A 6,243-nucleotide genomic window follows, 5' to 3' on the forward strand; every position below is an offset into this window, starting at 1 on the left:
GACCCAAATTTTAACTCAAAGCTCACCTAAATCCAACATAAACCAAAACCCCTAATTTTGACCAAAAGTCCAAATCTCCTAAATCGAACCTCCTAACCCCAAAATTTCCACCCAATTGATATCCAAAATTCTTCATGACAATATTTTAAATCAAATTGGATCATCAATTGAACTATGTCCGAACGCTAGCCCAATCCAAACCCAAGTCTAACCCAAATGCCCAAAATTGACCATATGGCCAATTCCACCAAACTGACCTTCCCAATCAATTCAAAATCACACAATTGATATCCAAAACTCCTCATGACAATTATTCAAGACAATTTTATCAATCAATTGAGCCAAATTCAAAGTCTAGCAAAACCCAAACTCAAATCCAAGCTCAAGACATGATTTTGAACTCAAGCCATGCATGTGACAAACCTAGCCAAATTGACCAACAAAAGCTCACCACAGCCAACATTTGGATCCTAAAAACTAGCCTAGATCTACCTAGGCTGAGCTAGTTGAGCCATGGACCAAGGGCCCCTTAATTTATGTGTTTTCTCACCAAATGAGGCTAAACCAAGGGAAGATCCTTCTCCAACCTTCCCAAGCCCTAAGTTAATCACAATTAAGACTCCTTTGAGATCTTTGAGCCAACTGAGCACCTCCCCTGGCCTGGCTCAGTTGGCCCAATGGGAATTATTGCGATTACTGAGCTGGTTATAGGCTATTTATACCCTGGGAAACCACTCGCACATGTTTCTTTCAAGGCATATGGTTGCGTCAGTATGTCTCAGGCAATCACATTCATCCAAGATTTTAAGCTGGGGCAGTACATGAAGATACCACCAAAATCAATGTTCGTCGTCCAGGTTGATATTCTTGCTCCTCAAATGACTTCTAAATTTTCATTCCTTCATGGTTTGATTTAATGCAAAATTTCTACTGTTTTTGTGATATATATAAATAATAATAATTTTTTTTTATCCTCACTTGAATTGAATGTGTTTCTTTACAAGTATGTTACTTAGGATAGTGAAGTCATGGTAAAATTTAACACATAATATAAGATTTTACATAATGTAATCTAGAAAAGAAAAACAAAATAGGTAAATCATTATCAAATGAGTCATGAGAAAAATGTCAAATTTTTTCTTAAATTATAGTGATAACCTTGTGTGTATGTGTGTGTGTGTGTGCGTGTGTGTATGTGCATCTACTGCATAATTAAGCTAACCATTATTGTCAAACTTGAATTGTAGCTTGTTGGGATGGTTGTGGCATCATCTGTATACTTCGATACTGCATGGTGGCTCCTGAACTCTGTGGAGAATATATGTAACCCCTCTAAATTGCCTGAAGGAAGCCCATGGACATGCCCTTGGGATGATGTTATTTATGATTCATCCATTATAGGGGGTGTGGTTGCTCCTCTAATAATGTTTGGTCGTCTCGGCATCTACGAAAAGTTGAACTTTTTTTTCCTCATTAGATTACTTGCTCCTATTCTAGTTTGTGCTCTCTCACGCATTTATCCAGAGAAGAAATAAATCAAGCTTATCAACATGCCTATAATCCTTGGTTTGGCAGAAACAATGCCTCCTGCTAAGTCTTTGAACTACTTGATGTGGGGTCTTGTTGGTGTTGTGCTCAACATATATGTGTTCAAAAAATACAAAAGTTGGTGAGGAAAGAATAATTATATTCTTTCAGCTGGACTTGATGTTGGAGTTGCTTTTATGGGTATTTTAATTTATTTTGCTCTGCAAGACAAAAACATCTATGGCACAAATAGGTGGGGATTGGAGGTAGATCACTGCCCTTTAGCTAAATGCCCAACTGTTCTAGGAGTTAAAGTTGAAGGCTGCCCTTCATTTTGAGAGTTGTTTATCATTTTGATTTGTGGTAAGAAGTTGAATACTTCTCAGGGGTAAGAAGTTGAATACTTCTCAGGGAAAAGGAACTTGATGAACACTATTAACAAAAAAAATAAAATTGTAATATGTTGCTTGCTTTTTTGTTCATTTTCTCTTTTTTATTTCAAAAGAAGTCATCAGCTTGTCGATCGTTGTATACTTCCCTTTTCTGGATAAATCTCTCTATTAGATCGTATTAATGACCAGGAGAAGGGAGGAATCGTAAAAGTCAGATATACGACAAAGATAAAAAATAAGAGAAAAGAAAAACATGAAGAGTCTTCATGCGATAAACCTCGCAAGGATAGGTCAAGCTTGTCTGCACAAACAAGATCAGATAGAGGCACCTTGGACAAGTATCCATAACAGAATACCTATGTTGACTACCCATAACTAGAGAGTCGGGTGTATGTTCCTAATTTGTGGTCAAGAGCACTCCCAAGGGGAGTATCCCACTTGTCTAATTACATCTTAGAGGTTACCTAAGAATATTCTCGATAGAAGGGGTTTCTCTTGCATTATTTTAGACCTAGAGGAATAGGTCTTTAAAGAAAAGTTATTCCATGTGGGAATGCCCTGATGCTTTAAAGCTCTCGTTAATTCATTGGAATACCCCAAATGAGTAATAGCTCATCGACACATGGAGCCCACAAAATAACCTAAGTCATCTTAACAGGGATGTCCCAATATGTTAAAGCATGTCTGGGTCATAAGAGCAGAGGAAAAATCAAGGTATCCCAAACAGAAGACAACTCATCAACATCGGGCTATCAAGATGATACCAACAAAGTCAAGGAGCGATAGGGCTCAAAGGGCTCAACACCAAGAAGGATAGAATCATCCTAAAAAGGTAGATGTAGCCCAGTCAGAATACCACATACCCGTTACCCCAAGCCACTAGGACCCTAAGTCTATCTGTTCATTAATGCAGTTGACCCAACATGACTAGAGGTCCCTGATCAGCAATCCATGAATTGTGTCATCCACAAGGTACTTCAATAGCCCTAAGGTCGAAGTTGAGGTGAGATTTATACCTACTAAAATGACAAGGATGCCTCAGGAAAGAAGAGAAGTGGAGGTTCAGCTACAAAGCTGGAAACACTCCAAACAAAAGAGCTTACACCTTGTATGAGTCAGGGAGCTTTCTAACACCCTAAGTGCACTAGACAACCACCTAAGTAGAAATCTATGCTGCACTAGTCAGATTGGAGAAGCACGGGGGCTTCTCCTCAGAACATACAAATATGATGCTATTATCTACCACAGTCCCAAGTGTGGAGGCTCTATTAAATATGATTTGAGTTATAACCATGCATGCAACCCATTTTAAAACTAGCCCAAAGGCCATACAGAAAAGTCGTGAATCTCCTAATCCTAAAATTTTGATTATCTTAATCTTTTATTAGTAGGATTTTTAAGTAGAAATATTATAATTTTTTGGTTCTTAATGAGCTAAGATTATAATTTCTTGTGATATCCCAGATGCAGATAAATAAACAATAAAAAGTAATTTAGGCATGTAGACACTCAAAAAAAGAGTAAAGCACTCCAAAAATATATAAAAGAGACCAAATGTCATTGGATCAGCAAAATATCCCAGGAAAAGCAGTAAAATTGACTGGACTCTATATATACATGTCTGATCCTATATCTATACAAAAAATATAAAATTTAGAATTAAGATATGTAACACAAGCTGCCACTCCTAGTTCCTGCCAAGTGGTTCAATGTGTCATCTGCCTCGTGACCAAAGGAAAATATGTTGAGATTCTTATACCCATTTTATATTTTTTTTGATGATATTTCACTTTAAAGAAAGGTATTTTTGATGTTTTGTTGCAGGAATGATGAATTAGGGTCATTGAAGCAAAAAGATGCAAAAAGGATCGAATTTGGAGCGAAAAGAAGAAAAATTTGAAGATTTGAACTAGGGCGCCAACAACGAGCCCAATAGCACCGACGACAGACATTTCCCGAGACTTTAAAATTAATTCACTTCAAAGGCCCGCCGACGACGCCCTAGGCCATAGCGGCCGCCGACGGCGAGCCCGGCGGTTATGTCCAACTATGCATTGGATGAGGAAGAATTATGGAGGGGTGCTTAGGCAACTCTTGGGAAAACTCATCCACATCTTTAAAGAGAAGACTTTGGCCAAAAATAGGAGGGAGGAGGCTAAAAATTGAAGTGTAAAAAAATGTAGAAAGTCTAAATTGTGAGGAATTATTTGAGAGATTGTAAGAGTGGAGGGAAAGTGAGAGATTTCTTCCTCCTTGCCGCTTCGAAGAGGAATTCTGTGTGCTGTAAAGAAAGGAAGAGATTCAGAGGAACTTCAAGGAGTTTGCTTGAGGAGAAATTAGAGATAAGTCTATTTATTATTGTAGTAGTTTGTATGATTTTAATTTTATATATGAATTCCGAGTTTTGTTGTGTTTTCTCCATGAGATATGAGTAGTTTTCTCAGTCTTTCTGCTCGCTTGAGATTTGTGAAATGATGATTTGAATTGGTTGAGCCATGAAAATGTTAAGTAAATTGTGATGGTATTTTCACTTCAATCTTAATTTACTTTCAATCTGGCCAATTGATTTGTTAAAATATGTTGAGTTTTACAACTAAAGTGAAGATTACATCCAAGATTCAGGGAGATCAAAGCCCTTGGAAGTTAAGTGCAAATAAATAGGGAAATAAAATTATCGGGAGTAGAATTAGATATTTTAGAGTGATAGACTAAAATCCCCAATTCAGTCCTATTGTTTGGGTGCTGAAGTGTTGATGTTAGCCTTCAGGCGAGGGGAACGTGGGAGCTCCGAAGTGAGAGGTGGTATGCTCCGGTATGCCCCCAGCCTAGCCGCAGATTCAGTGAACAAGCGTAGGATTAGTCAATGTTCTTTATGCCCGACCAAAGGGTAAAGAATAGATGTGCTCCTATTTGGCACAATGCAATTTGAACTAATTCACTTTATCCATTCACTGTAATTTCTTGACAAGGAGAACAATGTTTCTTATATATTGAATATCACATTTGAACCTTCATTAGTATATTTAGTTATTTAATAGTTATTAAAATTACATATTTATTTCAGTTGCCTATTAGTGACAGATAAGCAAATTGAATTCCATTGTTGTGATTAAAGTATTACTTTTCTAAAGTCTTAGTTCGTAGTTCTATTATTACTCTCTGTGGGATCGACATCTAGGACTCCATTAGAGCCCTATATTACTTGAACGATACATATACTTGCATTGCTAAGTGTGACTTTATAATTATTGAATATTTTATACATACATCTTTACTGAATCTATAACTGTTATTAAGTTTTGGTACAATTGCTGAGGAATTAAATCTTTTAGCAGGAGTCTAAAATACTTATATTTTAAGCATATATAAAGTCGCTGTCAAGTTTTTGACGCCGTTGCCGGGGAGTAAACAAGAATCATAATTAGAGTACCAGACAAATTAGGATTATTAGAAAATTTTTACTTGAATTGCAAATTATTTTCATATTTCGTTAATTGTTTTATTAGTGTACTGATTTCAAATTGTATGCATAAATTTAGACCTGAAAATCTTATACCCTGACCAGAGGAAAATATGTTGAGATTTTCATCCTATTTTATACTGTTTTTTATGATATTACACTTTAAAGAAATGTATTTTTGATGATTTGTTGCAGGATGATGAATTAGGGTCATTGGAGCAAAAAGATGCAAAAAGGAGCGAATTTGGAGCGAAAAGGACCAAAATGTGGAGATTTGAAGATTGCAACGCGGCCGCCGCCGACGCCCTCGACCCCGCCGAAGGCGAGTTTTTCCCGAGGTTACATGACAAAATTCTCAAAAGTCCGCCGATGGCGAGATATACAGTTATGCCCACTCAAGCTTTGGATAAAGCCAAATTTTGAAGGGATGCTTAGGCAACTCTTGGGAAAGCTCATCCACAACTTTAAAAGACTATTTTGACTGAAAATTGGAGAGCCTGGAGAAGGAGGGAAAGAATCTATGGAGTAAAGGAAGTGCTAAAGAGAGTTCCTAGAGATTAGAAAGGTTCCAATATTGTGAGGAATTCTTCGAGAAATTGTAAGAGTGGAGGGAAAGTGAGAGATTTCTTCCTCCTTGCTACTTCGAAGAGGAATTCTGTGTGCTGTAAAGAAAAGAAGAGAATTTATGAAATTCGTATGTTGTTGTGTTTTCCCTATGAGATCTGAGTTGTTTTTTCTGTCTTTCTCGTTGTCTTAAGATTTGTGAAATGGTGATTTGAATTGGTGAAGCCATGAAAATGTTTAAGAAATTATGATGATCTTTTCACTTCGATCTTAATTTACTTTCAATCTGGCCAATTGATT

General features: G+C 36.9%; 1 pseudogene; it reads left to right on the forward strand.

The window, feature by feature from the left end:
• Window positions 1-677: 677 nt before the first annotated feature.
• Window positions 678-1,865, forward strand: LOC110025898 (annotated as a pseudogene).
• Window positions 1,866-6,243: the final 4,378 nt, after the last annotated feature.

Source organism: Phalaenopsis equestris, unplaced genomic scaffold (assembly GCF_001263595.1).
Source record: "Phalaenopsis equestris unplaced genomic scaffold, ASM126359v1 Scaffold000341, whole genome shotgun sequence".
NCBI lineage: Eukaryota > Viridiplantae > Streptophyta > Magnoliopsida > Asparagales > Orchidaceae > Phalaenopsis > Phalaenopsis equestris.